The following is a 16,093-nucleotide window of genomic DNA, read 5'->3' as shown; positions in this document are numbered from 1 at the left end:
CAGGCCCTCGGCCGCGAGCAGCATCTCTCTTAGCCAAGCTTTAAAAAGCACTTGTGGCTGTGAGGCTGAGATTTACCTGGAGTGTTGGTACCTCCCATTGCCAATTAAGAAATGGGCCACTGAGCCGGGACTTCGATTAGATCCTCTTATGCATCAGCACTTTTTAAAAATATATCTTCCTACTGATTTCAGAGAGGAAGGGAGAGGGGAAGAGAGATAGAAACAGCAATGATGAGAGTCATTGATCAGCGGCCCCCTGCATGCCTCCTACTGGGGATCGAGCCTGCAACCCACACATGTGCCCTGACTGGGAATCAACCCGTGACTTCCTGGTTCATACGTCGACGCTCAACCACTGAGCCACACTGGCTGGGTTGAGCCGCACCAGCTGGGCTAGATCCTCTTACAAAAAGTCAGGCACCAGCAAGGACACGTTCCTCCAGAGAAGGCCAGCCCACACCCCCTCTAAAGCGCAGCAAGGCAGCCCCTGTGGGTAGAGCCCAGCTCTGCGTTGAGGGGACTTTGCGAGCTCTCTAACGATGCCACGGATGAGTAATTGAGGCCCCACAGCTCCACACGAGAGAGTGCCGTACCAGTCAAAATTAGCCTGGAAACACTGTAAAGCCGGTGTGTAGCCATAAACCCTGTTTGACCCAGGACGCAAAAATCTTCCGCACACCTCAATGTGCGAACGGGCCCTGCTAGGTACACTGCTTGTGAGATGCACTTCCAAAGTACTACATACGGTAACTTGCTACTTGTAGTTATTTTCTATAAATGCTTCTACAATTGAAGGCTATCTATTAAAATGATGCTTCACAATCCAGAATTGGTAGCCCTTGTTTCTGGAGGTAGGCAGGTAGTAGTATGTCAATTGTCTATTAAGAAAGAATGCTAAAAAAAAAAACACAAATAAATAAAATTTTTTTAAAAATAAAGACTACTACTACCCTGGCCAGTTGCTCAGTGGTTAGAGCAGCAGTTCCCAACATAGGGCACACGCCTCACAGGGGAGCAATTTGATTTTTAAGGGGGGCAATTTGAGAATGAGTTATTAACAGTGATTTTTTTGCATTTCTTATGGTTCTAGCGGCCTCATTTACAGCATATAAATATATACTGTGACATATTTATGCACTTCAGTTCTCTTGTATATGTTTTGAAACTTTATTTGCTATTTTTTCATATCACTTCATATTATTATTATTTTTTAACAATTTCTTAGTGACTTCTTCCTCAGTACTTCAACTGTCCTTTTGTTCTTTTATTTTTCTCTTTCACGGATGCCATGTTCTTTGGAAGCTTGTTTAGTCCAAGGTAAAGGTAATGGCCTTTTAGGCTTCCTCCACGTGAATAGTTCACTTTTTGAATAATAAGAATTATATGTCACAGAGGGGGCATCAGGATTTCAGAGATGCTCAGGTGGGGCGCGGCTAAAAAAAGGTTGGGAACCACTGGCTTAGAGCGTCTGTCCACAGACCAAAGGGTTGCAGTTTGATTCCCCATCAAGGGTATGTACCTTGGTTGCAGGCTCAATCCCCGGCTTTGGTTGGGGCTCAGGCAAGAGGCAACCAAACAATGTGTCTCTCTCACTCTCTCTCTCTCTCTCTCTCTCTCTCTCTCTCTCTCTCTCTCTCTCCTCTCTCTCCCCCCCCCCCCCGACCTTCTCCCTCTGCTCTCTCTCAAAAACAAACAAACAAACAAAAAACCAAAATGGAAAAAATACCTTGGGTGAGGATAAAAAAAGAAAAGACAGACCACCTAGGCCAGTGGTCGGCAAACTCATTAGTCAACAGAGCCAAATATCAACAGTACAGCGATTGAAGTTTCTTTTGAGAGCCAAATTTTTCAAACTTAAACTTCTTCTAACGCCACTTCTTCAAAATAGACTCGCCCAGGCGGTGGTATTCTGTGGAAGAGCCACACTCAAGGGGCCAAAGAGCCGCATGTGGCTCGCGAGCCGCAGTTTGCCGACCACGGACCTAGTCCATGATATCAAAATCAGGTAACTTGCATCCAAAAGAGCGCGTAGCTTTCTGTCCCTAGCGCAGGGCAGGATGGCGTGGTGACCCTTAGCATGGCCTGGCGACACCAGACACAGCAGCCTGCATGGCACTGACACCGGCCCTTCAGAACCGACCCTGGCAGGTGGGCATTTCTGCAGCCCATCCAACGCCCGTTTCAAGTGATGAAAGACCAAGTTAAAAACACAAGGCGCCGACTGGAGGTGACTAACAGTGTCCTCATTTCTCCTCTACAGTCTGTGTCAAAGGCTGGAAGAGACTCAGCAAAGGTCACAAACCATTTCATACAATTTTTGGCCTCTAGATCCTATAAATTATAGCAGATGACTATGCCCACAGCCTGCAAGCTGTGCACATGGATGTCAGGCTTGCAAATTATTAAGCAAAAGGCAAGCTCGTGGATCCTGCTCATACATGCTGGTAGAGTGACCAGCTGGTCCCGGTTTGCCGGAGACTTTTCCCGCTTAGTACTGAGTGTCCCGTGTCCTGGGAAACCGCTTAGTCACCGGCGAACCAGACGCGGGTCAGCCTACCTGCAGACCTTCCTCACCAGCGGGTGACCCCTGGGGGACGTGTGCATTTAGGGATGAAGCACAAACTACTGAATGGGATCTCTGTGTGGGAGTGGGGTTTGTGGATTGATGGAGTTCACTGCAGGGTGTTTGAGGATCAATCAGCTTTTGCATTGAAGTCAGCTATTGGGGAACCTTTGTCTGGGATGCTCATTTTCTCCACTGAGGAATCTTCCAGGATCCTGCTTGTGGACTGTGAATCAGCTTGCTCACCCCCCGGGCATTGGGGTCTCATCATTCAATATGCAGATGTATGCACAAGCCTTGTACCTTACCTCCTCCTCCTCCTTAATGTATTGCCTCACACCTCTCATTGAGCAGTTCCCACAGCTGTTTCCATGACAGGTTCCCTTTTCCCAGGGGCAGGGCAGATCCTCACTGAAGGGGAATAGGCAGATGACCCAGGGTTTCCACACTGTGTCCCTGTTCCCAGTTCAGCCTCCCCCTGGACCTCACATCTTTAACATCAACCTTTCTGAGACTTTGGGGGTACCACAGGGAGAATCAGCTGGCTTTTCCTTATTCCCTCCTCTGGGGGCACCTACGTTACAGCACCCCCTGTTCTGCCAGGTTAGTTACTGCTCCTCCGTATGCTTTCTGTCTTCAGAAAATGTGTTGGAAACTCTTGTCCACTGTTTTCTTCTCTCCAGTTCCTCCTGCCCTTGCAGGTCTTACCTGTGCCATTCCTCTGTGGTCGTTTTACTGGAATTGGGGAAGGAGAGGAAGTAAGCTCGCACTGCCTGCCAATCAAGCCCATTGAACTGGACAGCCATTACTCTGGTCTCTCTTTTTCTAAGCCTGAATGAAGGATGTGGCACTTCTGGAACAATCTCTCATATTTATTATTTTTTTCTCTTGTACTTTCTGTTGCTCTAGCCCTTTCTGTTGTTTTCAGGGAGACTTGCTTGGGCCAGTCTTGTAGCTCCCTGGCTCTTCCGCTGCAGACCTCCTACCTCTTAGCCCATCCACGGAGGTGGTGTTTTGTTTTGTTTTTAATTATGAATATATTTTTCATTTCTAACATCTCTAATTTATCTTATTGTAGAGAATATTAATTATACTTACTTCAAAGCTCAGTACTGGTTGTCTTACCTGTTCTGGTTTAACCTTGGAATCTGGAGGCAGACAGCGTGGGGTTGAATTGTGGCTTCACACACTGAACTCTGTGATTTTGTGTAAAGTTACATGCTCGCTTACACCTTAGTTGCCTCAAGTGTAAAATGGGGATGAAAATGGTTCCACCTTAAAAGATTGCTGTTAGAGTTTAAGATTTTTTTATATATGCAATATGTTTAGCATTACGCCTGACATATAAATGCTCAGTAAATATTAGCAATTATTATCGTATTTCCTCAGTTATAAGTCTCACTTTTGTGGGGCTGGTGCTTCTCCAACAATATTTAAATTTTTGACAGTGGACTCATGTTTTCCCATGGGATTTCCTGCAAGAAATCTGCTTGTGTCCTCACTCGGATAGAGGGGTGAAACCTGTTCATGAATGTGTGTTCCACGTTGCTTTCAGGACGAGTACAGAATGGGCAGGACCCACTAGTGGGTGGATGTCCTTGTACTTGGCTTTTGGGGCTTGGCTGCTGCCCAGTACTCCCTGGCTTTGCCATCCATAAGGGCCCTGCCCTGTCCCTCACTCTCTAACACTGCTCCTACCTGGAGACAGATGCTCCTATCTTGGCCATCTTGTCTGCAACGGTGGGGTTCAGGTCCAGGGTGATGTTCAGGAGTCAACTCACCTGGCTACTTCCATGGAAGTGTTTGTTTGACTCACCCATGGGTACCGAGTTGGTTCCCTCTTACTCCAGGCCTCCCCTGCCTCTGGGCACGAGTACCCTTGTTTCTGCTCCCACTTTTGTAGTGTATATTGTAGTATATACATTCAAGAATATACATACTATATTCTCTTTTTTTTCCAAATTATAAAGGAAAGTTTATTCAGAAAGTTACAGAGGTAGAAGTGAGCCAGCTGAGCTGCATGGGCTCAGGGAACAAGTTACAGAGGCAGAAGGGCCCTAGAAGCCTAGGAGAGAGAAAGGCAAAGATAACACACGGGAGGGGGTGGGGGGGGTGTGAGCATGCTCCCGAGAGGAAGAGCATGCCCGTGATGTAATTCTATTCTAAAATATATATATATATTTTTTATTTCAGAGAGGAACAGAAAGGGAGAGAGAGATAGAAACATCAGTGATGAGAGAGTATCATTGATAGGCTGCCTCCTGCACGCCCCCTACTGAGGATCAAGCCCACAACCCAGACATGTGCCCTGACTGGGTATCAAACCCTGACCTCCTGGTTCATGCCAGCTGGGCCCGTGCTGTATTCATGACCACAGCCCATAAGCTGGGCTGCCATGTTAAATCCCATCCTGCCTGCTTTGGGCTTCTCAGAAATTCCTCAGCACTTCCGCTTCTCTGAACATGCTCGGTCATCCTTTTTGAGGTCACGCTTTCCCCCCTTTCCTGTCATTTCTGGGGTTTGGAGCTGAGGAGAGACTGGAGCGTGCGTTTTGTCCATTATGGTGAAAAGAGGAGTCAGAGAGTTCCTGTTCCATAAAAAAACGACAGTTAAGCAGAATCTCGGAGAAGGAGGAGGAGCTGCTAAAGTGAAAAGGGGAGAGAAGGGCATTACAGACAAGGAGACAGCATGGGCGAAGGTATGGGGACATGACACGGTATGGCAGGTGAAGAGGTGAGGAGGGATTACGAGCAATTTGACATTTCCAGAGTCAGGAGGTACACGGGCTGCAGACGGAGAGGCCGGGTCCTATGTGTCAGGTTAAGAGGCTTACCCCTACTCCGAGAGCCCCTGAAGGTTCTTGAGGAGTCGCATGTGCATCTGGGCCACTCTGGAGGACAGAGGTCAGGGGAATGAAACCTGAGCTAGGCAGGCCAGTTAGAAAGGTCCTGCAGAAGTCCAGGCGAGAACTCACCAGGGCCTGGAGGCCAAGACAGTGGTACCTAAGATATGGAAAGTGAGGGGCCGATGCAAGAAATAGGAAGAAAACTCTGTAGACAGGGAGAATTTTCCAGTAGTATTTGTTTTCCTTAGATGGAATAAAGAGAGACTCCAGTTCCTCCAGTATGGTCAGATGTTTTTTGTAAAATTTGCAAAAGTAAGCTATTTCAGTTGCAAATAGTTAATACCACTGGTAACATCCCACCCATTTTTATAACTATTATCAAAGTGGAAATACTATTAAGTTTCATATATGAGCTATAAGGTTTGAGGGCATTTTAAGTTTTCTTGTGCAGTGTCTACTAATCTTAAATACTTCTTGAATTGATACAAGTATTTTCTAGTTTGTCATGGATATTCTATTGAAGTGATTAATTGAGTTGTATTGTACTTTAGATGTATTTCACATCAAGTCTTCATAAAATTTAGTCTTTCCTTAGTGTGTACATCTAGAAGTTTATAGATTTCATAAAAATCAAATATGTCAGATAAACTAAGACGCCATGTGATATGGTAGATGCATACAACATTTAATTTCACACTCGGGAATGCTTCTATTTCTAGTATTCCTGCAGTTTGTGCCTTATTACACAAGATTTCTAGTAAAATATATTTCCCGAATTGTTCAAAAAAGATGTGTGTCTATAGGTGTGTATGTTTTAATTGCAGATGTTGCCATATCAAATATATTCTCTATAGGGGAGAACTTCCGTTTCAAATAGGCATGGATGAGAATAGACTTCATGCTTAGAACTTCATACATACGATGACTGGAAGAATTTCCCATAGACTGGCTTTGGCCCCACGTCAAATCTTGTTTCTCCTCCACTGTCTATAGATTTCCTAAAACAGGTGCTGTGGGACCTGTTTATCACTGAGCTGGCTGAATCAGAATGGTGACCCATTCCTACCCTGGGATGACTAGCAGTAACATAACTACACATGGAAGTGACCACAAATAACACACACATGTCCGGCTAAACCCAAACTAAATGTATCGCCAGCTCGCCTTTCCCTAAGCAAGATCCCGAAGATGCCTAGGGCCACTCCAACATGAGGGGCTTGAGGAAAAATCGGAGTAGAAAGAGCCAGCCATCTTCACTGTTTGCACTTAAAATAGTTTCCTTTTGCAAATTCTACAGAAACACGTGACCACATAAAACATTCCCGAGACTCTCCCATGAGAAACCCTTGCAAGCAAGGGCTCTGCAGCTTCATGGTGAATCCTTCTCAATCTGTAGGACTTGCAAAGTCAGAAATGACAAAGTAGCTATCAGATCCCCAGCCCAATGCCTTGGCAGAAAGTGGTTTCCCACCTGGGATTCAGAACCGGGAGAAAAAGCAGGTTGAGGGGAAGGGTGGTAGGTTCATTTTTCTGACATGATGAATTTGAGTTTTTTGGGGAATATTCTGGTAAAGGTATTTATTGATACACTTGTAGTTCTAGTACCATCCCCCCAAACCCCCATCCCTGTTTAAACAAAGAAAATTCAAACAACCCAAAGGAAGGTAGAAAAGTGAAAAAAAGAAACAAAGAGAAAGCATATTTCACATAATATTCAAAATACTTCAGAAAAAAAGAAAACAGCCCTGCTGGTGTGGCTCAATGGTTGAGGGTCAACCTATGAACCAAGAGGTCACGGTTCAATTCCCAGTCAAGGCACATGCCCAGGTTGTGGGCTTGATCTCCAGTGGAGGACATGCAGGAGGCAGCCCATCAATGATTCTCATCATTGATGTTTCTCCCTCTCCCTCTCCCTCTCCCTCTGAAATCAATAAAAATATATTTTTAAAAAAGAAATTCTTCCATCCTGATGGTTGTTTTAAGACCTCACAGTGCTCCCACCTCTGATGTAGCAACAAAAGTGTCGTGCTTGTCCCAGGGAGCACTCGGGACCTTTTCCAAGTCTCTAATTGGTCAGCAAATAGGCCAGACAAGTGGCTTAATATTTTCTTTAAAATATATATATACTAGAGGCCCGGTGCACGAAATTCGTGCACAGAGGGGGGTTGTACCTCAGCCCAGCCTGTACCCTCTCCAATCTGGGACCCCTCAAGGGATGTCCAAATGCCCGTTTTGGCCCGATCCCTGGGATCGGGCCTAAACGGGCAGCCGGACATCCCTCTCACAATCCAGGACTGCTGGCTCCCAATTGCTTGCCTGCCTGCCTTCCTGATTGCCCCTAACCACTTCTGCCTGCCAGCCTGATCACCCCCTAACCACTCTGCTGCCAGCCTGTTTGCCCCCAACTTCCCTCCTCTGCCGGCCTGGTCACCCCTAACTGCCCTCTCCTGCAGGGTTGATCACTTCCAACTGCCCTCCCTTGCAGGCCTGGTCCTTCTCAACTGCCCTCCCTTGCAGGCCGGGTGCCTCCCAACTGCCCTCTCCTGCTGGCCATCTCATGGTGGCCATCTTGTGTCCACATGGGGGCAGGATCTTTGACCACATGGGGGCAGCTATATTGTGTGTTGCAGTGATGATCAATCTGCATAGTACTCTTTTATTAGATAGGATAGAGGCCTGGTACAGGGGTGGGGGCCAGCTGGTTTGCCCTGAAGGGCGTCCCGGATCAGATGGGGGTTCCTTGGGGCGTGGGACGGCCTGAGCGAGGGGCCTGTGGTGGTTTGCAGTCGGGCCACGCCCCCTGGCAACGCAAGCAGAGGACCTGGTATCTATTTTCCTTCTACAATTGAAACTTTGTAGCCTGGAGCAGAGCCAAGCCTGGGGCTCCCTCCGAGGCCCGCAGCCATTTGTGTTGGAGTTATAATTGAAACTTTGTTGCCTTAAGCGGGTGGGCCCAGCCAGGGTGTGTGGAAAGCTTTGCTTCCCCTGTTGCCGGCGGCAACCCTGGCCTGCTCTCTCAAGCTCCATTCTGCCGCCATTTGTTTGAATTTGTTTACCTTCTATAATTGAAACTTTGTAGCTTGAGTGGAGGCTTAGGCCTGCAACGGCTGGCAGAAAGCTTGGCTTCCTCTGTTACCTAGGAAACCTTGCTCTCTGTGGCTGTAGCCATCTTGGTTTGGGTTAATTTGCATACTCGCTCTGATTGGATGGTGGGTGTGGCTTTGTGGGTGTGTCGGAGGTATGGTCAATTTGCATATTTGTCTATTATTAGATAGGATTTTTAATTAATTCCAGAGAAGAAGGGAGAGGGAGAAAGATATAGAAACATCAATGACGAGAGACAATCATGGATCAGCAGATGAGTTTGGTGAGATGCAGCTGGTGAGGGTGAGCATTTGTCCCAGAGGAGGGGGCCAGGCCAAACCCAGCAGCCCACAGGACACGCCCAGACTCTGAGGTACCCACATCAGGGAGAAGTTCCCGCGTGCCAGGCTCTTTCCTGCCCTCTTCCCCCCACAACTTGCCTGGGTTGGGGGAAGCCAGACTGTTGGAGCTGGACGTGTCCTCTAAGTCCTTAGAGTCTAAGAAATGGTAGTGTCTGGGGGACAGCAGGGAGCAGGCCCAGCTGCTGCTGGGAGCTGCTGCTGTAGGCGGCCTGCCCAGGTCACTCTTGTAAGGGAAGTGGCCCAGGAGAAGAAATACTAGGGGGACCTCTAAAGTCACCTCCCCGCTGAAGTACCTTTTCTTCCTGGTGGTAGGGAATCTCAGCAGCTCCCCTGCAACCAGTCACATTCACACCCCTGCCCCCCATCTCTGGTGTTCCCCTGCTTAGGAGGGGCAAGAAGTATTCCTTGGTCCCTCCGGGAGCCAAACGGTGCAAGCACAGCGCGCTAGGCAGATGTCTGTGGCCAAGAGGAAGAGGGGTCCCTGCTGGTGGTGGGAGAAGATAAGGAATTGAAAGGAGACCCAGGCCCAAACGTCCAACCTCCGACACACAGTCCAGGGTCATCATATCCGTGGGAGCATTGTGGAGACTGCAACAGTGGCCACAGCAACAGAGCCACCAGGTTCTCACAGCCCTTGGCCCTGAGCCAGGGAGAAGTCCTGCCCAGAGGGCCCACACCCTCCAGTGACCAGGAACCACTTGGACATCCCCAGCACTGGAAAGGCAGTAGCAACCACCTGGAGCAAAGGGCTGTCCTCGGTGCCCGGAGATACAGAGACAACTCTGCGACCTTTGCAACTAGCGGCCATGCAGTCCCGGGCTGGCAAGTTCCAGAATCTTTGATGTTGAGCCCAGCATCTTCCTACAGGAGAAGCGGTTGGTACCCTGGGGGCCTGGGAGCTGCAGCCAAGCTAGTTCCCTCCCGTTCCACCTCAGCCAGGGCTTCCTCTCCCCCTTCTATTGTCTCCTCTCCACCCCACTTCCCAGCAGTTTCAAATTGAAGTCCCTCTCAAATTCTGTGGTCTCACCCTGGCCGGTAGTGGGCGAATAGGAGGCAGTGGATCGATGTTTCTCCCACATCATTTTCTCTATCTTCCTCTACCTTCCTCTTACTTTCTAAAATCAAAAATTTTTTTAAAAGAATAATTAGCCGGCTGGCGTGGCTCAGAGGTTGAACACTGAGCCATGAACCAGGAGGCCACAGTTTGATTCCCAGTCAGGGCACATGCCCAGATTGCCTGTTCGATCCCCAGTGAGGGGCGTATAGGAAGCAGCTGATGGATGCTTTACTCTCATCATTGATGTTTCTATCTCTCTCTCCCTCTCCCATCCTCTCTGAAATCAATAAAAAAATATTTTTAAAAAAGAATAACTATTTGGGAATCATTAATTGAGGCAGAAGCCCAAATAACATTCTGATTAAGAGATGAAGGCAATGGGTATTTGTGAAGGGGAGGGGAACAATTACATCAATAGAAGAAAGGCATTTTTGTAGTAGGTAGGTAGGTAGGTAGGTATACTCAGAGCAGAGTAGAAACAATAGGCCAGGTGCAGAGGGTTACCAGGGCGGGGAGATCTGGGTGCCTAGCAACGGCAAAACTACAAGCTCTTGCATGACCACTTCCTTAAGCATTAAGCCCTGGAGATGACATCTAGGCCTCAGTTTTGTTTCAGCTCCAGGACCAGAGAAGCAGCAAAATCAGATGGCTGACATGGGGACCAGCTGCACTGATTAATGGCGCCCTGCCCCTGGTGCCCGATAGTCTGTTAGACCACGGCCCTGACCCTGAGGGGGCACACCTGGAAAGCTGGTGAATGTTCTCCTGAGATCCTCCGCTACTCCTGATAGAAGCCCTTAAGAGTCCTCTCTCTCTCTCTCTCTCTCTCTCTCTCTCTCTCTCTTTCTCTCTCTCTCTCTCTCTCTCTCTCTCTCTCTCCCTCTCTCCCTCTCTCTCCTTTCCTCCCTCTTTCATCTTTCAAGGAGAGTATCTCTCTCTCTAACTCATTTCCTGAGTCCATTTCTTCTATGTTCACTTCTGCCTCTGAGACTTTCTCAATAAACTTTATCTTCTAGTTTGGGGGTGGGGGGGAATCAATGATTGAAATTTAAAAAAAAAAACAACTGGGAAAACAATTTAAATATCCAGATTAGCAAACTGGGTGAAGAGCTGTAGAGACAGAAACATGTGCATATAAAGCGTGTATATACATTCACAAAAACTGCGACATTAAAAAAAGTTCTGTATATAGGTCACAAAAACATCTCAATAAATTCTAAAAGTATCGCATTTTCTCAATTTCAAGCATTAATGTTAGAAATCTATGACAAAAAATTTTAAAGCCATAACTTTTAAAACAAAAAAGAAAAACACATTTCTAAATAATTCATGAGTTAAGGATGAAATCTTAACAGAAAAAAATTCCCAAAATATTTATGAATGAGAGATAACAAAAGCGTGGCATATTAAAATTTGTGATACGTAGCTAAAGCAGGGTTTACAAGGACAATTATAGTCTTGTATACATCTACTAGAAATCAACAACAAATGAATTTGAAAATAAATGCCCCTAATGTTCAACTCTAAAAACTCAAAAAAGAACACCAGGACAAACCCAAAGAAGGTTTTAGAAGGAACAGAACTCAAAGACAAAAGCAGGAATTAAAGCAATAGACAATTTAAAAAAAAAAAGATTTAACATAATTTTAAAAATTAAAAGTCACTTCTTAGCAAAGTCTGGCAAGCCTTTCTGAATCGGATCCTCCCCCCAGCCCCTCACTGACACCAAGGACCCTTTGCAAGCCTCTGCTAGGTGGGGTATTTACGATTTGTTCTTCCATTAGACCAAGACCTTTGTTAGAGCAAGAGAGGGTTCTTCTGTGCCTCTGACCGTGGCACCAGGCACAGGGCCAGTCTCATTGGCTATGCTCAGCCGTTGTCTGCTGAAGGAGCCAACGTGAGAAACATTATAGTACTGTACTAGTCAGAGCGCTACGGCACATGGCCTTTGCATAAGGCACCTACCGCTCCTTATCTCATTTGACGTGTCGGGGCCCAGGGCATGCTGCCCCGACATATTCCACAATGGCATATTTTTCTAATTAAAATCACCTAAGACGCACCGATGCAGAAGGAGTTCTCTGACTTTCCTCTGTCCCCCTTAAAGCTGGACATAAATCATCATGATAGATTTACTTGTTCCTGAAGGACTGAGAGACAACCTTATCACAAGAAACAGAAAATCCATTCCATGGTCAGGAGCTCAGTTGGTTAGAGTGTCGTCCCAATACGTCAAGGTTTTAGGTTCAATCTCCAGTCAGGGCACATATAAAAATCAACCAGTGAATGCATAGGTAAGTGGAACAACAAATCTCTCTCTCTCTCTCTCTCTCTCTCTCTCTCTCTCTCTCTCTCTCTCCCTTCCTCTTTCTAAAATTGATTTTAAAATTTACAAAAAATAATCCAGAGCCAAAAAAGTGTGTATAACTATACCCTGTTACTCCTTTACTACCCTAGAGTCTACCAGTGGTCGGCAAACTCATTAGTCAACAGAGCCAAATATCAACAGCACAACGATTGAAATTTCTTTTGAGAGCCAAATTTTTTAAACTTAAACTTCTTCTAACGCCACTTCTTCAAAATAGACTCGCCCAGGCCGTGGTATTTTGTGGAAGAGCCACACTCAAGGGGCCAAAGAGCCGCATGTGGCTCGTGAGCCACAGTTTGCCGACCACGGCCCTAGACCAAACTTTGTTTAGGTTCCTCACTAATAAATATCCAAACCTTGCTTAGATTCCTTCCTGATGAGCACTTTCTACTGTCAGGTTCCCACAAATTTGTTTGTCTAAAAATAAATAAATAAAAAGGGAGAGCCTGTTCAATAATTTCTTTGAGCCTCATTTAATGTTTGTTTGTTGTTTTTTGTTAATCCTCACCCAAGGATATTTTTCCATTGATTTTTAGGGAGAGTGGAAGAGAGAGGGAAAGACAAGAGAGGAACATCGATGTGAGAGAAACACGTTGATTGGCCGCTTCAGAACATGCCCTACAGCCAAGGTACAGGCCCCTGACCAGAATGGAACCCGGGACCCTTTGGTCCACAGACTGACGCTCTAGCCACTGAGCCAAACCGGCTTAGGGCTAATTTTATTTTTATTGTTAATCCTCATGGGAGGATATTTCCCCTTTGATTTTTAGAGAGAGTGGAAAGGAGGGGGAGAGACAGAGAAACATGGATGTGAGAGAGGCATCTGCAACCACCTGCAAATCACCCATTCTCACTTCTGAAATCTAAACACCCCGTCCCCCTGCATTCTCCTTTGTCCAAAATGTCCTTTCCCAAGATGCCTCACTGTCGTTGGAATTTCCATGCCTATATGAATTCCCCGGGAGCCTGTTTGATTTTCTCCTGTTAATATCTGTTCATTTGATTAGCCCAGCCAGAACATACAAAGTGGGAGGGAAAGTATCTTTTTTAGCCCCCACACTATTAATCCTCTGACCCTTAGAGCTCAGTTCTGAGGCAGGAAAGTGTGTGCTACATACAGAAGGAATTCCACCCTAAATGACCTGGTCATTCAAGAACCACTCACTCAAAAAATAAAAAAGAACCACTCACTCAGATGTAAAAATTGAGTCATTCAGAGAAGCTAGCCTTAGTGGTTGCAACAGCGGTGGGGGTGTGGGGTGGGTGGCGCAGGGTGTCCAGGCAGAGGGGCTGGGTGGGTGCCGAGGTGGGGGTGTGGGGTGGGTGGCGCTGGGTGTCCAGGCAGAGGGGCTGGGTGGGCGCCAGGTGGCCTTCACAGACCAATCCTCCCCTCTCCCTCTGCCAGAGTTGGGGGCGGGGGGAATGCGGGGGGGTGGCTGACAAATGTTCCCTCCAATGCTGTAGGTTAGACGGTTAGATGGGGGCCTCACACAGGCCCTGCTAGTCCGGCCAGCTCCTATACCTACCCGGCTACTGCACCTCCCCCCTCCCCCTCCCCCCCAATGACTGCTGTGTTCTCTAAGTTGTTCTGGAATCTTTGGCCTCAGTTTAGCCCTCACTCGCCCACTCATCTCCAAAAAATGCAGTCCAGGCTGGAACAGGAGGCACGCCTTGGGGGAGGAGGGGTAGTTGGAGAGGCTGTGGCAGATGACTGGTCCCCAGGGCTCGTCATGGGCTCTGGCTAGCTGCCCAGAGGGCGCGGCTCCCCAGTACCTGCACCCCTGCCAGGGCGAAGCAGAGGCCAGAGCCTTCCCCTTCGGCCGGCCGCGTCCAGTCTTTCCTGCTCAGCCAGCTGTATAAGGGCAAACGGGACCTGCAGCACTGCTGGTAAGAGCCTCAAACAGCCAACAACCTGAATGTCCTCCCCGAGGGACTAGGTGATAACGAATGGTGACGCGCATGATGACGCTTACTGTGCAGTCACTAGGAAGAAACAAGTTGGTCCGGCTCTGCTTGCATGGAAAGACCCTCCAAGATACAGTGTAAAAAGCACGTTGCAGCCGAAACCGGTTTGGCTCAGTGGATAGAGCATCAGTCTGTGGACTGGAAGGTCCCAGGTTCGATTCCGGTCAAGGGCATGTACATTGGTTGCGGGCACATCCCCCAGTGGGGGGGTGTGCAGGAGGCAGCTGGTCGATGTCTCTCTCTCATCGATGTTTCTAGCTCTCTATCCTTCTCCCTTCCTCTCTGTGAAAAATCAATAAAATATATTTAAAAAAAAAAAAGCACGTTGCAGAGAAATACTGCAAGGCCGCTCTGTAAATCATATATCTATGTGAATATGCACACACACACACACATATATATAGGGTCTCCCAACAAACTGAATATACACTCTTTGAGTAATTATAAAGGCAATATTTACTAAAATACATTTCATTTCCAAAACTGAGGTATCAGCTGTTAAAGTGTGTATACATTTTTGGGGACACCCTGTATATACATAGAATGTGCTGCAGAAAGATCTGCAAATGCACACCTAAAAAGTGGGTTGGGTGACTGAAGAGTGAATCTCAGTTTAAAAACATTTTTTTTTTTTTATTATAGGACAAAATGTCCTTTTTCCAGGAGCCCATCCAGTATACCACTTTACATTTCATTTTCACATCTCCTTAGTTTTCTCTTGGCTGAGACAGAGCTATGTCTCAGACTTTTCTTGTTTTTTTATGACTTTCACAGTTTTAAGGACTACCAATTAGGTATTTTAGAGAATACTAGAGGCCCGGTGCATGAAATTCTTGCACGGGGGGTGGGGGGAGGGAGACCGTCCCTTAGCCCGGCCTGCGTCCTCTCGCAACCTGGGACCTCTTGGGAGATGTTGGACCTAAACCAGCAGTCGGACATCCCTCTCGCAATCCGGGACGCTGCATGCACCAGTGACCATACTTTTCATATAGGTGAAAGGCATCTTGCTGTTGTATGGGCAGCTACATGTTTTTGCCCTGATTATAAAAAGTAGTACATAACATGATCCTTTTGAGGCAGTAGTACCATTTTCTCCATCTTATGGGTAGAAAAACTGAAGCAGAGAGAAGTTAAGTAATTGGCTTTGCCACACAGTTATAAGTGTCAGAATCAGGGCTGACCACAAAATGTGCAAGCCAGAGTCTATGCATGTCATTGCTGCATCATCCTGTTTTTTTAGTGTTAGAGTAGCCTTGCTAGGTTTTCATTTTTAAATCTAAGAGACTGTTCCTAATATATAGGGTAGGGACCCTAGGCCTGGCCAGCGATCAGGGCCGCCTGTGGGGTGACCGGCGGGCAGGGCATCAGTAACAATAAGGCTCATGATTGGAGGAAGCCTGTCTGATGAGGTATGGGCAGCTATGCACCCACGTGGCTCCCTCCTCGGCTGACTTCTGTGTAGAAGACGCCCCTCGATTTTCCGTCAAATGATTTTAGAAAAATACGGTACTTAATGAGGAAACATACACAGCTATTTTTAAAAGGCATCTGTGTTTATAAGATGGGTGTCTATAAAATATAGAGAAAAATTAAATCTTGCTTTTCTGATGTCTGATACACTCAACAAACTAAAATAATCATTAACAGAAATATTATTGTACCAAAGACACTTTATTTTTTAAAAATGTTTTTGATTTTCTTTTAGAGGGAGAGAAAAATGTCATTGATGGGCTGCTTCCTGCACTGCCCCCTACTGGGGATCCAGCAGGATACTGTACTGGGAATCAAACAAGCGACCTCTTGGTGCATGTGACAACGCTCAGCCAACTGAACCGCACTGGCCAGGGCA

The sequence above is a fragment of the Eptesicus fuscus genome, chromosome 17 (assembly GCF_027574615.1).
Source record: "Eptesicus fuscus isolate TK198812 chromosome 17, DD_ASM_mEF_20220401, whole genome shotgun sequence".
In the NCBI taxonomy this organism is placed as follows: Eukaryota; Metazoa; Chordata; class Mammalia; order Chiroptera; family Vespertilionidae; genus Eptesicus; species Eptesicus fuscus.
Note: the sequence above shows the minus strand (reverse complement) of the source record.